The 18,963-nt window shown below is 33.8% G+C and overlaps 1 non-coding gene across 1 annotated transcript; it reads left to right on the top strand.

Moving 5' to 3' along the window:
• Nucleotides 1–763: 763 nt before the first annotated feature.
• Nucleotides 764–835, top strand: TRNAQ-CUG. The gene has a single exon. It is a non-coding gene; the product is annotated as a tRNA-Gln (tRNA).
• The last annotated feature ends 18,128 nt before the right edge of the window (nucleotides 836–18,963 follow it).

Raw genomic sequence — 18,963 nt, forward strand, 5'->3', positions numbered from 1 at the left:
ATTAGCCACCTCAAAAAATAAGAAATTCAAACTCCCACTAATAAATTAATTTAGTTGTTCTCACATTCCTACAAATGTACATCCTAATTAAATGGTAGCTATTTCAACCTTAAAGAAAAGGTCTAGTATGACCATTTTTAATAATCTACGTCTTGAAAATCTATATTTTATTTACATGTCCTTAGAATGCGAGTTGAGATTCTCAACCTAACTCACATTGGAGAATAACTTTCGTTGTTTTTTCTTTTCTCACTATTAACTTTGTATTTATTAGAGATTGTATTAACAAATTGAGAACGACCCCACTAAGTAACTGTTTGGATCTAAATAGTCATTGATATATTAATAAGTAGCACATGGATTTCATTATTGTCTTCTTTTTATAAAAATAGGGTAAACACAAATAATTTGATTTTTTTACTTCCATAATGTCACCTAGAATATTCAAATAAACTGTTAAAAAATATGGATGGGGAAAAACTTATTAAATAAGTATCTTTTTCTAAAGTTAAATTTATTTCAAAATAACCTTTTTGTGAACTTTATTAAAGTGGATGAAAATGAGTGAAGAAGAATGGTTGAATAATTGTACAAATGTTTTAATAAATTAATTGATTTTATTGGGCTGAAACCCTATCAAATACAAAACTAAAAACAAAGACACAAATCATTTTCAAAATTTAGAGATCTATAAGAAACAAATAAGATACTATTATTCTTTTTAAAGTCCATAGATTTATGACGAACAAATCTTAAAATTTGTGGTCCCATGGTCTAGTGGTTAGGACATTAGACTCTGAATCCAGTAACCCGAGTTCAAATCTCGGTGGGACCTTTTCTATATTTCTCTACTTAAAAGTAAAGTATTTATGTAATATAAAACTCAACTTTACCTTTATTAAAGTAATTGATTTTAATGTGTTGAAACACTATTAGATATATATAAAGTAATTAACTTGACATATTATATATTGTTTAGAGATGATATAAAGTTGAAAGTGTATAAAAATATTATCTATTTTTTCAATTTTAGAAATTTATAAGACACAAATTTTATGAAGATCTATGGTCTTTCGATACAAAAATGAATTTGATCCTTATTAAAAAAAGCTGAATTTTGTTTCCTTAGGTAACCTTATCTATGACGTATTAACTCCCAATTTCTTCATTAAAAGCCCTCAACTTAATCTTCTAAAGCTAAAGAAAGGCTCAATTTTGACGAAAATGGATTGTAAGTAAGACTTTGATCCTTACTCCCAAATTTTAAACGAAAATAATTTTCTTCAATTGGACTTACTAAGTCTTGTTTGAAGGTGTTAATATAACACATGCGAAAGCAATTTGGATCTTAGGCACTTTTAGAACATCAATTATAGTAAATAACTAGCATCTTCATAAGTATTAAAACTTAATGAGTTTGAATACTAACTTTTTGTAGTTCAAATTTCTTTTTCCTCACGAATAGGTTTCGAACCACCACTAGTGTCTACTCCACTATCCTCCAGCCTTAGAACGGGATTGTGGAATTCGGTGAGTGACTTAAACTGGGGAGGGATTTTGTACATGTATTATGATCACTCTATTTATAGAGTCATGTTTGCATGTTCATGCAAATTTGAGATCACCAGATTTTGATACTCAAAATTCCACTCAAATGTTTGAGATTTTGTGGCAAGCATGCATGCTTGAGTTAACCAAATTTTGACACTCAAAATTCCACTCAAATTTGTGGGGTTTATTTGACAAGCATGTAAGTTTGGTTAACCAAATTTTGACACCTCAAAATTCCACTAACATGGATTTTTCCAATCCCAAAGTAATATTAAATTTGAATGATTAAACTATTTAATGAATATTTAATATTAATTCAAATGTCAATCCCAATTAATTTTAACCCATATTTGATTAATATATTTAAATCTTATATAAATATCTCAGATTCTCTCTTTTTGTTTAATTCGTAAATAAATAAAAAAGCGGTTAAATATATCGTATATATGTAGCGCATTCTCCCTAATTTGAATTCCAACACTTCGAACTCACTCGTCACACTGTTCTATGGTTTAGTCCGATATGAGCTAGCAGAGGGACCTAATGGATCTATAGATCATGGGCTCTAATGATCCAAGATTAACTGGTTAAACTCATTAACCTTGTTAACCAACATTCGTTAACTACTAAGACATTCCACTATAGCCTAGTAGTTGCACTCCCCTCACTAGAGCTGAGTCAATTTACCATTTTACCCCTGCAGTTACTTCTTGTTTCTTATGTCTCATTGATCCTCTAATGAACAATTGGTTTGTTGTCCAACCAGTAAACCGGATCCCTCTCAGGTCAATGAGAGGGTGGGGCCCCTTGTTCAAGACCAGGAGTCAGTACTTAAGGGAACTACCTATCTTCTAACCCTAAAAGTGGGTAGGAGTGAATTCAATCTTGCACCCCACGTCCCTAGCCATTTACCCAGTCTTACTCCTATATGGGAGGCCCATTGAGTCGGCGAACTTGAGCCACTTTCACCCATGCAAATCTAAGGATAATTCTGAATAAACAGGAGTTCATGGTTAGCTCAGGATTAAGATCGAGTTACCTAGGTCATCGAATGAAAAGAAAATCAGTCTCAATAGTAAACGACATTATAAAGTGAGAGTGATTTTCTTCATGGTCCGATCTTATGCAATACTCATTGCATAGGATGCCCCTACTCTCATGTCTCCACATGTACAATTCTAGTGATCACATTGTTTATATCATTACAAAAGTGGGTCGCATCCATAGTGTCCCCAGAATACGGTACTCAGCCTTATCCTTATACTATAGATCATTTTGACTATATACTTGAACTTTATCAACTCTTATGTCTCTACATATAGTTCAAGTAATCATACTATAGCCAGAGTGTTCTTAGTTTATTGGATTTAGATTAATGATCGTAAAGTTCACTTTATTCAATAACAATCTTTACTGAATAAACAACAATAATAACTTTATTGAAAATAGAATATGTTTTTGTTTACAAACTATGAGTTTTAGCACATAAAACCCAACAAACTCCCACTTGGACCAACACTCTAGTGGAATTTTATAACGTTGAGTAGAGAGAAAGACATAAATACAATTAACTTGGTCATCACATACTCATGCCTTTTCTCCCACTTGCCCTAGATTACATAACTCGTAGTCCTAGACTCACTAGGTGCCCTTCAAACACTTTAGCCGTGGTGGGCTTTGTAAATGGATCAACAATGTTGTGCTCTGAAGCTATCTGTGTGACGATCACATTTTCTCATTTCACAATCTCCCTTATGAGATGATATTTGCGCTCAATATGTTTTCCTCGCTTATGGCTTCTTGGTTCTTTTGAATTTGCAATTGCTCCACTGTTATCATAATAGAGAGTGACGGGAAGATGCATATTTGGAACGACTTCCAAATCAGATAAGAACTTCCTAAGCCATACAGATTCTTTCGCTGCTTCACAGGCAGCAACATACTCAACCTCCATGGTGGAATCAGCAATGCAACCTTGCTTTATGCTTCTCCATATTATTGCTCCTCCGTTTAGAGTGAAGACAGATCTTGATGTCGATTTCTTCGAATCTACATCGATTTGAAAATCTGAGTCACTGTACCCTGTAAGGATCAGATCCTTAGCATCGTACATTAGCATATAGTCCCTCGTTCTCCTAAGATACTTGAGGATATTCTTAACGGCAGTCCAATGAGCACGTCCCGGATTGGACTGATATCTGCTGACAATTCCCACAGCATAGCATATGTCGGGTCGGGTACACAGCATGGCATACATCAGACTACCGACCGCTAATGCATAGGGAATGTGTCTCATATCCTCAACTTCTTGAGGTGTCTTAGGACTTTGTTCCTTCGACAAATGAACTCCATGCCTGAAAGGTAATAATCCTTTCTTGGAGTCCTGCATCTTATATCGAATCAACATTTTGTCGATGTACGATGCCTGAGACAATGCTAGTGATTTGTTTTTGCGATTCCGAACAATTTGGATTCCAAGAACAAACTGATCCTCTCCCAAATCTTTCATTTGGAATTGTGTCGCTAGCCAATGCTTAATGTCAGTCAGAAATCCCACATCATTTCCAATGAGTAAGATATCGTCAACATACAACACCAGGAAAGCTACTGTAGAGTTGACTATCCTTTTATAAACAAAGGTTCGTCAACATTCTGTTTAAAACCATAAGATTTGATCGCAGTATCAAACTTTATATTCAAAGATCAAGATGCTTGCTTCAACCCATAAATGGATCTTTCAAGCTTGCAAACCCTTTACTCGTGATCCTGTTCAATGAATTTTTCAAAAGCTTCGAACTTGTGACGCATTAGGTAAAGATAGCCATACCTTGAATAATCATCAATAAAACTGATGAAATATTCATACCCTCCTCGTGCTTTGACATTCATAGGACCATAGAGATCTATATGCATGAGTTCTAAGGTTTCTTTGGCTCTATAACCTTTTTCGAAAAACGATCATTTAGTCATTTTACCCTCAAGACAAGACTCACATGGAGGTAAAGAGTTGTCTTCTAACTCATTTAGAAGTTCTCTTTTAACCAATCTCTCAATCCTATTGAGATTAATGTGACCTACTCTTAAGTGCCAAAGATAGGTATTAGGAGAAATCTTTTGTCGTTTATTTTGAGTTTCAGCTATTTTAAACATCTCGGTTTTTAAAATGGCTTTTGTTTTGCTCGGTTTTAACATATATAAGTTGTTTTCTAGTTTTGCAGAACAAATATGAATACCTCTTTTGTAAATGAACACTTCATTGATTTCAAAAGATACTTAATACAACTGTTCTAATAAACAAGAGATAGATAATAGATTTGTTTTCATTTCAGGAACAAAAAATACATTATCTAATATAGCCAATCTATCTCCAAAAAACAACTTTAAATTTCCTACTGATCTTGTTGAGGCAACCTCTCCTGTTCCAACCCTGAGTGTTATATCGCCGTCCGCAAGCATTCTCTAGGAGATAGTTTCCTGGTAAAAAGAACAAATATGATTAGTCGCCCCTGAATCTAGTATCCAAGTTGAGTTGTCATACTCTATTAAACATATTTCTACAACTAGTAAATCATATTTACCTTGTTGTGTCTTTTCGGCTTTCTTCTCTGCAAGGTATTTTGGGCAGTTTCTCTTCCAGTGCTCGTTTTCGTTGCAATGGAAACATTTTTCTGTAGCTGCGTTTTGAACCTTGTGTTTGCGGTTAGTAGGAATCTTATTTTTTTCTTTACCCTTCTTCATCAAAACACTTTTAGAAGTTGAAGGTCTAGACTTATTTTTGGAGGACGATCCTCGTAGTAATTTCTTGGAGATAGCAACATTTGCTTCTCCTGTTTGTCCCTTGTTTGTTAAGAGGGATTGATAAGTCTGTAGCTCATTGAGAAGAGCAGTCAAGTTATATTCTATTTTGTTCATTACAACATTTGTGCAGAACTGGAAGAAGCTCTTCGGAAGAGACATCATTATAAAACTAACTTGACTCTTCTCATCAATGACAACTTTATTTTCTTCTGCTACATTGAAATGGACAATCATGTCCAGGACATGTTCTCTAACTGAGGTCCCTTCTTTCATTACGACAGTTGTAAATGTATTTTATGGCTTCATGTCTAAGGCAGAAGGACGATTGTCCAAACATCTCTTTTTGAGATTCCATAATCTCTTTAGCAGTACCCATAACATCGTGTTTCTTAGTCAAAACATCAGATATGCTGGCTAGAATGTACACTCGGGCTTTGTCATTTGCCTTTATCCATCTGTCATACACATCCCGAACTGTTCGGTTTGCATTTGAGTTGGGGTTTGGAGGATATTCCTCAGTTAAAAAAAACCTTAAATCATCAATTACCAGTATTGTGTTTAGGTTTGATTTCCAAGTTGCGTAATTCTCGCCGTTTAATTTCTCAGAAGCGAGTAATTGAACTATTGAGTTTGTCATGTTGTGTGATACAAAGAAAATTCTATTAGTGATTTGACTTAATCCTATTTAATCCAACCAGTTTTAGCAAATGTAATAATGTACCCAAAAATTATTAATTTGCAACGATACTTTAGTGAGTTCGAGCAACTGCTACCGAGGGGCAGTCAATCACTCATTCACTAAACCAAGACATTCTTGACTTTAAACACTAATCCCAGAATAACTCCTATAGTGTTTTTAGTTATCACTATTTTGGTCAAGAATATACTAACTCTTAGTAATTCTTCGTAAGTGTGACCCGCCATTTTCAGACCTCAGAGATTGGTCCCAACAATGCTATCGAATGAAAAAGCCAAAGTTACGAACGAACCTAAGAAATCCTATCCATTTATGAAGTTTGTGTTGTTTCGACTCCCATGTTACGACCCTCCGAATGGGTAGTTTCTCTAGGGCAACATGCAGGTGGAACATGGGAACCTCACGGTGTTGACATACTTCCTTCTCCCACTAACTATAAAATACTTTCTCTATTCACCTTGTTATTGACTCATACAAATACCTTTGAAATGGAGGACGATCCCAGGGCGACGCAAGACTGAGCATGAATCTCACGGTGTGAATTTTCTAGAGAGCGTAAAAGGAAAACGATGCATCTCATATATCTTTTTCCTCCCACTAAGTATTTTAGACAGTTGGGTATACTTATTACTTGGGTATATTCTGGCTAATTAAATATAACTTAAGTCTACGTGATTTTTCTAAAACTTATATCACTTAAGCATGCTCATAAAACTGGGCTAACTAAGCTTAAGTACTGGTCCGATCTCCAGGTAGTAGGTGTTCTGTAAACCGTCAACTTAAATACCTCCAGCCTTAGACAAGATCGTGCCATGTGAGCTTTCTTAAAATTGTAATTTTATAAGACACGACCTATTTTAACTATTAAAATTGATCGTGCTCGGTTCTTAACCCTAAGTGAGCATGCACTTATCTTTATTATAGATTTTAACGTCTATCTTGATATATGACGTTGAAAATAACCTATAACATGCATCTAGCATGCTTTATATTACAATTACATAATCATCCATTCCATGCAATAATATAACAATTTATATCTATCACTCATGGAACTCTAAACATGCATACTATACATTATAACACTTATAACATACTTGGAATGCATTAAACATGGTTAGCCTATGGTGGGATTTTAAATTTATATGACATACTTTATGCATATACATTTTTTATTTAATTAAAACATACATTCATAATGCATGGTTAATTAAACACGCTAAAGTGGATTGATTTTGGCATTTTAAAACAAATAATTAACTAAATTATTGCATTAATAATAAAAAATAACTTGAACCGCTCCCGAGGATCACTAACTAGGCGAACCAACCCTTAAAAACGTTGAACCGGACTCCAAAGGCAGAAAAAATACCCGAACTGCAAATTCCATCTTCTTCTTCGGTTAAGCTTGTTATCTGTTCCATTTTCGATCAATTACAACCTAAAATGGACTCTAATGACTCCATAAAAATTACAGACCTTTCTTCATTAATTAAAACCCATACACATTAGGCTTATTACAATAATGTATCAAATGGAAGAATAAAAAAATGCTAAATCCAAAACAATCCACTTTAGCAACCACAAAATTTCATTCATGAAATGGTACCCACCATAATCAAATTAATGTAAATAAAGTGCCTAAAACTTCTAAGATACCAATTGAAGGTGTTAATATAACACATGCGGAAGCAATTTGGATCTTAGGCACTTTTAAAACAATTATAGTAAATTTTGTGGGGTTTATTTGGCAAGCATGCAAGTTTGGTTAAACCAAATTTTGACACCTCAAAATTTCAGATTTTTCCATTAAATGAAGTCAACATGTTGACTTTCTTCATTTTGATTCAACAATCAATTTGAATTATTAATTTCAAATTAAAGTAATATTAAATGATTAATTAAACTTTTAATTAATATTTAATATTAATTCAAATGATAATCCCAATTAATTCCGACACATATTTGATTAAGATATTAAATCTTATTTAAATATCTCAGATTCTCTCTTTTTGTTTAATTGGTAAATAAAACAAAAATGTGGTTAAATATATCGTATATATGTAGCGCATTATCCCTAATTTGAATTCGAACTCACTCGTCACATTGTTCTATGGTTTAGTCCAATATGAGCTAGCAGAGGAATCTAATGGACCAATAGATCATGGGCTCCAACGATCCAAGATTAACCGGTTAAACTCATTAACCTTGTTAACCAACATTCGTTAACTACTAGGACATTCCACTATAGCCTAGTAGCTGCACTCCCCTCACTATAGATATATTTCTGTCCATTTCATATAACCATAATTAGTAAGTCGATCCTTCACAGGATGTTTGTAACTAGAGCTGGGTCAATTTACATTTTTACCCCTATAGTTACTCCTTGTTTCTTATGTCTCACTAGTCCTCTAATGAACAATTGGTTTGTGGCTCAACCAGTAAACTGAATCCCTCTCAGGCCAATGAGAGAGTGGGGCCCCTTGTTCAAGACCAGGAATAAGTACTTAAGAAAACTACCTCTCTTCTATCCCTAAAAGTGGGTAGGAGTGAATTCCATCTTGCACCCCACGTCCCAATCCATTTACCCAGTCTTACCCCTGAAATGGGAGGCCTATTGAGTCAGTGAACTGAAGCCACTCTCACCGATGCAAATCTAAGGATAATTCCGAATAAACAGGAGTTCATGGTTAGCTCAGGATTAAGATCGAGTTACCTAGGTCATCGAATGAAAAGAAAATCAGTCTCAATAGTAAACGACATTATAAAGTGAGTGATTTTCTTCATGGTCCGATCTTATGCAATACTCATTGCATAGGACACCTCCACTCACATGTCTCCACATTTACAATTTTAGTGATCACATTGTTTATATCATATACAAAAGTGGACCGCATCTATAATGTCCCCAGAATAAGGTACTTGGCCTTAATCTTATACTATAGATCATTTTGACTATATACTTGAACTTGATCAACTCTTATGTCTCTACATATAGTTCAAGTAATCTTACTATAGCCAGACTATGAGTTTTAGGACATAAAACCCAACATTGTTAACCTTTACGGAATAAACAACCATAATAACTTTATTGAAAATAAAATATATTTTTGTTTACAAACTATGAGTTTTAGGACATAAAACCCAACATTGTTAACCTTCGTGGTCTTCTACAAAAATATTATTTGGAGGTTTATAATTCGAACATGATAGGTTTCTTGACAAATTTGCATGTAGGCTCGTATTTAATTTTTGAGCCTACATGCAAATTTGTCAAGAAACCTATCATGTTCGTTATTTAATTTTCGGGCTTCAACCATCTTCCTTTAACGACAGACCAAATTGAGAAGTTAAGTTTGAGGAACCTTCAACACTTTATTTCATCACGAAACTTGTGGATATTCTAATTTAGAAGGTGCAAAAGCAGGTTTGAAGGAAAATGGTTGACTATGGCTCTCAATGTTGGAAGAAATCAGACAGTAAGAAACCTAAAATCTCAGAGGCTATAACAACTCACAGTTGAAGGCTCGACTTAGCTCGATTCTTACTCTAAACAAAAGCTCCTACTTCAGGCTTTATAGAGAGAGATTAAATCGACGTTAAAAATTTCTAGATTTTCGTAAATTTTATAAAATTTATACCATACATATTCTCTCTAATTAGTGGGCAACTGATCTCCATTTTAAATTTGGTCGTTGGATTCAATGAGTTGTCTCATCTATAACATACTTAGAAGACCATTTGAATATGTCATGATTCAAAGATTTTATACAAAGTTACAAGGCCATTGGAATATGTCCAGATTTAACCAAGATTTGGGGTGGTAAAGGATCAACATACCCCTATAATAATTATAAAATGTTTTCAAGATTCTAAAAGACCTCAATTGTTAAATAAACTTTTTAAGAAACCCATTTAAGGGTAAGTATGCAAGATCACATAAGGAAATTAGAACGTGTTTAAGGTATGAACTCTAATAAATTAGGAAGGTTTGAAATAAGATTGAATGTTATATCTAAGTTATTCCAACATTAATACCCACACGAGATATGAGCCTTGAATCTACTTGAATTTTTTTAGATTCTGGTCACAACAACTTGACAGAGTTAAGGTAGACCGAGCCATAGACATATGAGCTACTAAGTCAGGACTTGACACTCCTTAACATTTGTTTTAGAGAGAAATATCTCTAGTCGTTAAAAGGAAATAATGGGCACACACGACGATATATTGAACGTTAAGAGCTTATCCAGATAGTTATTAAAAAGAAAAAAAAAACATGCATACATGTAGAAACAAGGGTTCCCTCAAGCATATGAACCAACAAGGAAAGGTTAAAAGGTTTTCTCGGAGTTCGACATAGTTGTTTGAGTTAGAGTGATGTTGTTGGGCTCACTAATTTCTCATAGCTTAAGTAACTTTTATGAATTAGATATTTAACAAGGTTTCTAAACTTGTTTTATAAGTGTTCATATCGATTATAGGAGGCTAATCAGAGACAAAAAAGATAACAAGATGAGCCCTTAAGCCAACTTGATACCTCTATATAATGAGCGTTATACCAAACTCTCTGATGAAGAGTCTTTGTTGAACAAAAGTATTTTCCTTAGACATTGAATATTATAGAATATGGTTTGGTGAACCATTTTAAAGGAGGAACAAATGGTAGTTTGTCTAGACTTATTTAGAGATATAAAATTGTAAGTTTCCTAGCTTTGACAAGGTAGAAGGTTTGTTCAAAAGTTTTGAGTTTAACTCATTAAATCTATGTGATCACAACTCGCACTTACAATGAGTTTGTGAGAAGACAAAAGTTAAGGAATTTGCTGGCCTTAGTTATAGTATAAGGATGTACTAGATGATATATGAAGGTAAGTAAGATTTAATGACGTTATGAAGAGATGACTAGTTAGAGTATTAAGACAACTCAAAAAGTAAGTATCCTACTTCATATTTACCAAACGAACATGAGATTATTCGCCTCGTCCTTAATGTGAATACCACACTAAATTACTGATACATAGTGAGTGAATCCCAAGTTGGTTAAGTTCTTCAACGTGGTAGGTCACGTAGATAGTTGTTAGAGGATATGGCCAAACCGTTGGTTAGTGAATCTAATGGGTACTCAAAGGTTCAACAACTTAGAGATTATGTCATGGAATTCTTTCTAGGTTTACATAAGATAACAAAAGGACACACTACCATTCGAGTAGTGGTGGGCTGTTGCACTCACAAGCTTACACATGTGCTTTGGATAAAGTCTCGACCCTATGGGATATATACAAAACTTTTTCATGTTTTAAAACTACGTTATTTCTTACTTTCTTGTTTTAAATTAAATGTGTAAGTCTATGGCTTCATTTGAAAATGTTTCATTTCAATGTCCGCATATGTTAATTAAGGCAGGCATGTATTGACACCTCTACTTAGGGTAAGAAATTAGGGGTGTTAATGTTGGTATAAGAGCCAGACACCGAGTGGTGTACTGGGGAGAACAAATAACAGTGTATGCATTGATTTTCATTTAGTAGTTGACAAATGGATTTTGAGATCTCACATCGGTTGGAGAAGGAAACAAATCATTATTTATAAGCGTGTGAAAACCTCTCCATAGCAAACGCATTTTAAAACCTTGAGCAGAAGCCCAAAAGGAAAAGTCAAAATAGGAGAATATTTATTATTTGTGGGCTTGGACTGTTACAAATGGTATTAGAGCCAGACATTGGGCGATGTGCTAGCAAGGATGCCTGGGCTTGAAAGGGGGTGGATTGTGAGATCCCACATAGATTGGAGAAAGTAATGAGTACCGGCAAGGATACTGAGTCTCGAAAGAGGATGGATTGTGAGATCCCACAACAGTTGGAGAGGGGAACATTCTTTATAAGGGAGTGAAAATTTCTCTATGCGTTTTAAAAGCGTAAGGTAATCCCGAAAACTCGAAGAAGACAATATCTGCTAGCGATGAGCTTGGGCTATTACAATTTGCAAAGCCACGAGCACGTGTCATCATACAACAACAATTATAACCAAATGATGGTAAGGCCACTTACTTGGTTAGCCTTCGAAGCAACTACAACCATTTGACGTTAGCTTAATGCTGGCCTCTAAATTTTAATTTTTCCTAAGAAGTCCAACAACCATAAATTAAAATTCTACTATGGAAATTAACTTACCTACTTTTTCATAAAGTAATTTAAACTTACTCATAAGTATATAAACTAACTAAACCTACCTGTGCATTAATAATTTAAACTCGATTCTAAAAATTTAACTAGCCAAAAGGTAGTCATACTAATTTAAGCTTCTGAAAAATTGAAAGAAGAAAGTGTCCGAACGTATCAAACCCAAGCCGGATTAGCCAAAATATTAACCTAGAGCCGTAAAAAAATGTATTCTTTGAATGACTTTAAACAGTTCAAGTGAGCTTATAAAATGAAGTGATGGTTCTCCCTTTTACCATGGACAATACCATTAATTCTCTTAATAATATCTTTTCATGATACGGGGTTACAACACTACGAACTTTAAATATAATGTTTTAAAATGAAGTGATTGGCTAGATTAGGAGCTATTGATCTGCAAGTTGCATAAAACCTTTGGCCCATTAGCTCAGTTTGTTAGAACGTCGCGCTAATTAAGTGCGAAGGTAGCACGTTTGCCACTTGGATGGGTTAATTTCATTAATTTTCAATGATATCTTTAATGATACGGGGTTAAAGCACTACAAACTTTAAAAGATAACTACCTAAAGTTTTAAGTTTATTATGCATAAAATTATGTAACCTAAACTCGATTGACTGATTTAGGAGCTACTACTCTGCAATGAGTATAAAACTTGTGGCCTATTAGATTAGTTGGTTAGAACGTCGTGTTAATAACACGAAGGTTGGATGGGCTAATTTCATGATTACTTGAAATTAGAGAGTTTTAAGTTTTATTATGCATAAAATTATGTAACATAAACTCGATTGGCTAGATTAGGAGCTACTACAGGTTTGACACTTGCATGGTTAATTTCATTCATTCTCAATAATGATATATTTAATGATACTAGATTTAAAAGATAATCACTTAACTTGAATGACCTAAGTTATCGATCTACAATGTTCATAAAACCTATGGCATATTAGCTCAGTTGGTTAGAATGTCGTGCTAATAATGTGAAGGTCGTTGGTTTGACACCTGCATGGGCCGATTTCATTTCTTCTTAATAATATCTTTTCATGATACGGGGTTACAACTCGATTAATTAAATTAGGAGCTATCAATCTACAAGTGCATAAAACCTATGGCTTATTAGCTCAGTTGGTTAGAGTGATGTGCTAATATCGTGAAGGTTGTCGATTGGAACCTTCATGGGCTAATTTCATTTATTTTTAATTATATATTTTAATGATACGAGTTAAAACACTACGAACTTTAAAAGATAATGATTTTTTTAAGTTTATTACGCATAAAGTTATGTAAACGAAACTCGATTGACTGGATTAGAAGCTAACGATCTATAATGTGAATTACTTATGCCCAATTATCTCAGTTGATTAGATTGTGGTGTTAATAACGTGAAGGTTGTAGGTTCGACAAATTACATAAGCCAAATTTTATTAATTCATAATAATATTTTTTCATGATACGGGGTTACAACACTACGAACTGTAAACCGATAAGACCTGCGAGGTAACCTTTCACATTCACAATTTTTCTTTAGTCGTTCGATATGTTCTAATTTTTCTTTAGTTGTTCGATATGTTCTTCCACAAAGGATGAAATTCGAGGATTTCTGAGGGTCCTTTTAGGAACAAGAAGGAGGTAAATGAACTTATTTTGGCCGTTCGATATGTTCTTCTATGAAGGATGAAATTTGAGGATTTTTTAGGGTCCTTTAGGAACAAGAAGGAGGTAAATGAACTTATTTTGGCCGTTCGATATGTTCTTCTATGAAGGATGAAATTTGAGGATTTTTTAGGGTCCTTTAGGAACAAGAAGGAGGTAAATGAACTTATTTTGGCCATTCGATATGTTCTTCTTCGAAGGATGAAATTTGAGGATTTCTGAGAGTCCTTTCGGGAACAAGAAGGAGGTAAATGAACTGACTTTGAAGGCCAGATTTAGTATTGCGACTCTCAGGAGAGAAAAATTTTCGGCAAGCTTCTCAAAGCCCGACACGTCAACGGCTCGGAACTACATGTATAGTGCCTCCTCATCCTTTGATCACACCTCTTTTAACGCCTTGTTTTATGCTGTTGTATAATCTGTGGTATCTTTTGGTTCTTCTAACCATTCTTCGACCACCTCCCATGCATCTTGGGAACCGAAAAAGCTTTCATATGAATGCTCCAATTCTCGTAGTTTGTCTTCATTAGTCGCGGTAGCGGCATTTGACCCGTCACATTCGTCATTGGCTCGATACAAATTTGTTAAACTCTTCATTAGTCGCGGTAGCGGCATTTGACCCGTCACATTCGTCATTGGCTCGATACAAATTTGTTATACAAAACTAATAAATTTGTGAAATAAGTCTCGCACATACTAACCATAGAAGAAGACATAGAACACTTTGTTTGTCTTTAAAAACCTTCTTGCTTCTCTATTTCTTTTCTTTTTTTTCTCTCTACTCTACTTTACCATTTTGAAATAGTAATAACAAATGCATTTACAAGTTCTTCTAAAACTAAATATAGACAACATAAGAATGCCATTGTTTCCTAATCCATAAATAAAAAGTCATTGTTCATATAAAGATTCTTGGCCTTTCATCTTCAACACTCTAAGATTGACTCTTGGATTTAAAACCCACTAAAATTCTCCATGGGGAATCCGATCCCTGCCACTTCCTTTAGATGAATCCCTTACCCTGATCCCCACACAAATAAATAGAGAATTTCGTGAAAATGGAGAATGAAATAGATGGTGAGGATGATGACAGGGAATGGACATCTCTACCTGTGGCCCCTGCACATGTCGTGTTTTATGGTTGTATGACATATACTATGTTATGTATATGATATGATATACGATATGTTGCATACAAGTTACGCTATGATATCATATACATTATTCTAGGACTATGAGACATTAAAAAATCATGTATTGTTAATTATTGAAAATATGAAATGAATCAAGTATTTATATCTCATAGGAACACTATGCTAGGAATAGACCGGAGGTATGACTAGCATCCTAGCGCCATGAATATATGTCATGCTTTAATATTGTGGGACCTCATGCATTTTGTATACCACGTGCATCGAGATACTTCTATATTATGTTTAATACACCTTATGCCTATGAAACATTAGAAAAACCATGTATTGTTAATCATGGACAATATGACAAGAATCAAGTATGTATGTCTCATAGGAACGTTCTGTCGTGTTTTAATGTTAGAGATCTCATGCATTTTATATGGGAGGTGCATCGGGATACTTCTCCAGTATGATTAGTATAGACACGTACCTTACAATATTTATGTTCCTTATGATATATGCGGGTCTTTTCCCTTCATGGTATTTGGTAATGTGAGTGCACAAGCTCGACGAGGCAGACCCACAGAGTACTCTTATACCAACCGACCTTGGGGTCAATGTGCACATTCATGGGTCGTGTGTGTAGGGAAGTACAACATATTCAACTCTGCTCGAACAGAAAAGCGAAGCCTAAGCCCATGCCACAATGTATTTATAAAAGGATATGTCCCACTATATTACACATGATTCATATTCTGACCGTAACAGTGAGATTACTTACTGAGTATTTATTAAAGTACTCAAACCACATGCTACTCTTATTTTAAAGTAAAGGTAAGATATCCATTTACGGATGACAACGTTGCGATGTAAGCCAAGGAACCAAAGTTAGGGTAGTTGCATTCATGTTATTTTTAATGATCCTTAGGTTAGATCAGGGCATTGTTTTATTTTTATTTAAACTAATGGTATCTATTTTCCACTATGTTGTTCATAACAATATTGTTTTAATGAGTTCATTATGAACATTTAAGTCCATAGCACCATTTATGAAATGTTGTAAATGAATTCTTTCATGCATAGTAGTAATGTCATGTATGCCGTGGCTATATTTTTTAATAGGAAAATAGAGTAGTTGGTTATAAGAACCATTAATAAAATAAAAATTTGTGTCCTCTGACACGTGTAGATATTTTTTACAGATTATCTAGAATGTTCAATCTCAAAATCGTAGTGATTCTGAAGCTCTCAATGCCGGTTTAAGCTTCCCCTATACAGTTGATAGTTTGGGCAATAGTTTGGAACAAGAATCGAGCTCTTTTCCAGAAGGCAGAACAAGTTATTCATACAATTCAACCTTAGTTTTGAAAGCTTTTTTCCATTCATCTCGTTTATGCCTTTTAGTTTATTGATATCCAAATTTTATATCAATATTTGTAAATAGATATGAACCATGCAATTCATCATGCATATGGTCTAGCCTAGGAATAAGACATCGATACTTTACAGTGATTTTGTTGATGGCTCAAGAATCCACGCACATGTGCCACGTTCCATCTTTCTTTGCCATCAATAAGACTAATACAGAACATCGAGTCAAACTCTCTCGTATATAGCCCTTCTCAATTGGGAATGACTGCACCCGGAATGAAATCTATTTTATGTTCAATATCTTTAATGAGAGGTAGTCCTTTAGGTACTTCATCTTGGAACACATTCTCAAATTCTTCTAAAAGAGATTCATCACTTTTCTCACTAAGTGTGACAACTTGTCCATTCTTTATGATCATGACTCAATTGTTAGGACAATTACGACTAACAATAGTTCATGATTGTACCAACAATAGTTAAATATGTTTAGGATCTCACATACACAGCTCACTAATATCAAACACAAATGTTCTAGATTTAGATAGAATAAGAAAGAATGTGAATAAAAGTGTTTTTGATTTTGAAATAAAGATATAAATGATCTAAAATCAATGCTAAGGACAATTTATAATGAACAAATATGATAAGGATTTCTTTTTTGTTTTTTTTTTTTTCAAGGTCAAAATATGATCTTCAAAAAAGATAATAAGAACAAGGTCAAAAGATAATGAAAAGGATGGAAATGGCCGCAATAAAATAAATGGATAGATTTGAAGAAAATAAGAACAATAGAATAAACGAATAAACAAGAGATCAAATCAATTCTAGAGTAGGCCATGCAACCTCTCTATACCAAATTGATTAGGCAACCCTAGTCCTCAACTTAAGGATCCAAGTTTAGTTTAACCAAAAATCTTTGAACCAAAGAAATTAACTAATTCGTCCAAGCTTTTGTTTTTGTATTTTTTGTATTTTTGTATTTTTGTATTTTTATTTTTTTTTTTTGTACGCTTAGATATTAGCCAACTATTCTCGAGTGAAAAGTCATTTGGTCTTTCAGGAGTCATATATTGCATACTCGTCAACTCACCTATTGCAACTTGAATCAATATTACGAGAAATGGTAAGAGCATAACTAAATTACCTCATTTCTATTATGCTTAGAAGAGTTAAACTGCGTGGCACCAATGGCCGAGAATAGCTTAGATAAGCTAAATAAGGCACATCGGTAATAACTCAATTTTAAAAACTTCAAAGCACAACTATAATAACTCAATTTTCAAGGCTTCAAATCATTTTTCAAGGCTTCAAATCATTTTTCATGACTGACAGGGAAAAAATTTGATAAAAAAATTGGAACAAGATTCAAAAAAATAAGGACAAAAACTCCTAATACATAGAACTAACGTGACAAAGAAAAAAATTGATAAAAATTGGAATGAGATTTGAAAACTAAGGACAACAACTCGTAACATATAGAACTGACAGCTCGAGACGACCCTCCTCTGTGACCTTAACTAACAACTAGTGATGCCCCAAAAAGGAAAAGTAATATATAGTGCAACTAAATAAGTAACCTACTTGTAGGCGGTAATCGAATCTTTGGTCGAGCGAGTTGCCACGGGTATTTCTCTAGGTTATAGAAGTTCAGGTGTAGATTATATGTAACGACCCTAGTTTTCTATGGACATAGAGTCACTAGAATATGCATGATATAACTTCTTTATGCGAAAATATTTTTTACGTTATATTTTTGTATTGAAGGTACCTCGAAAAATAACTCAACATTATTAGTAGGGAATGATTAAGACTATATTACAATGTTAGGAATCATGAACCTCCATAATTAAATTTTTCCACATACTAAAATGGAATGATTCATTACCATTGCTAAAAAGAGAGCTTGAACCTCCCCAACCTTATCGTTAACAATCATGCACTCTAACCAACTGAACTATTCCAACAAATTATGAGTATTAGCCTAGATATTGTCTACTTTGGCTCCTTATGTGTTGTCGTCAACCTCACGATTTTAAAATGCGTCTAATAGTGAGAGATTTCGACATGCTTATAAGAAATGTTTTATTCCCTCCCCAATCGATGTGGAATTCAATCCACCCCATCGTGAGAGGGCATGGGTTCAAATCCCACTTCTGGCAACTTTTATAATATCTACTAGGGTAAGTTTTCTTTTGTTCATTCTTGATTTCTTTCCTACTTTTTCTTAATACACATTTCAAAGTCCTAATCACAAGTGTTTAACTTAATAAATTGTACTTGGAGTATGCATACAAAACACACACAAGTATTATTCTTTAGAATTTAGAATGATTTTAGAAATCATTATAAACACTAAAAACGATACTGTAATCTTATATTCTAACTCTGTCAAATTGCTAGTTTAATCTCTCCACTTTTGATTTTTTATTGAATAGGAGTTTGAACTTATAAGCTATTTGATACATTGAAATTTTTTAAACAGTATTCCATCTATAAAACTCTAAACTTTCAAATTTATATGTATTTTAAGAGCATTAAATAGGTCAACAACCTATTAGACATTCAAATGGAATATTCATG

This window comes from Cucurbita maxima, unplaced genomic scaffold, assembly GCF_002738345.1.
Source record: "Cucurbita maxima cultivar Rimu unplaced genomic scaffold, Cmax_1.0 Cma_Scf00410, whole genome shotgun sequence".
In the NCBI taxonomy this organism is placed as follows: domain Eukaryota; kingdom Viridiplantae; phylum Streptophyta; class Magnoliopsida; order Cucurbitales; family Cucurbitaceae; genus Cucurbita; species Cucurbita maxima.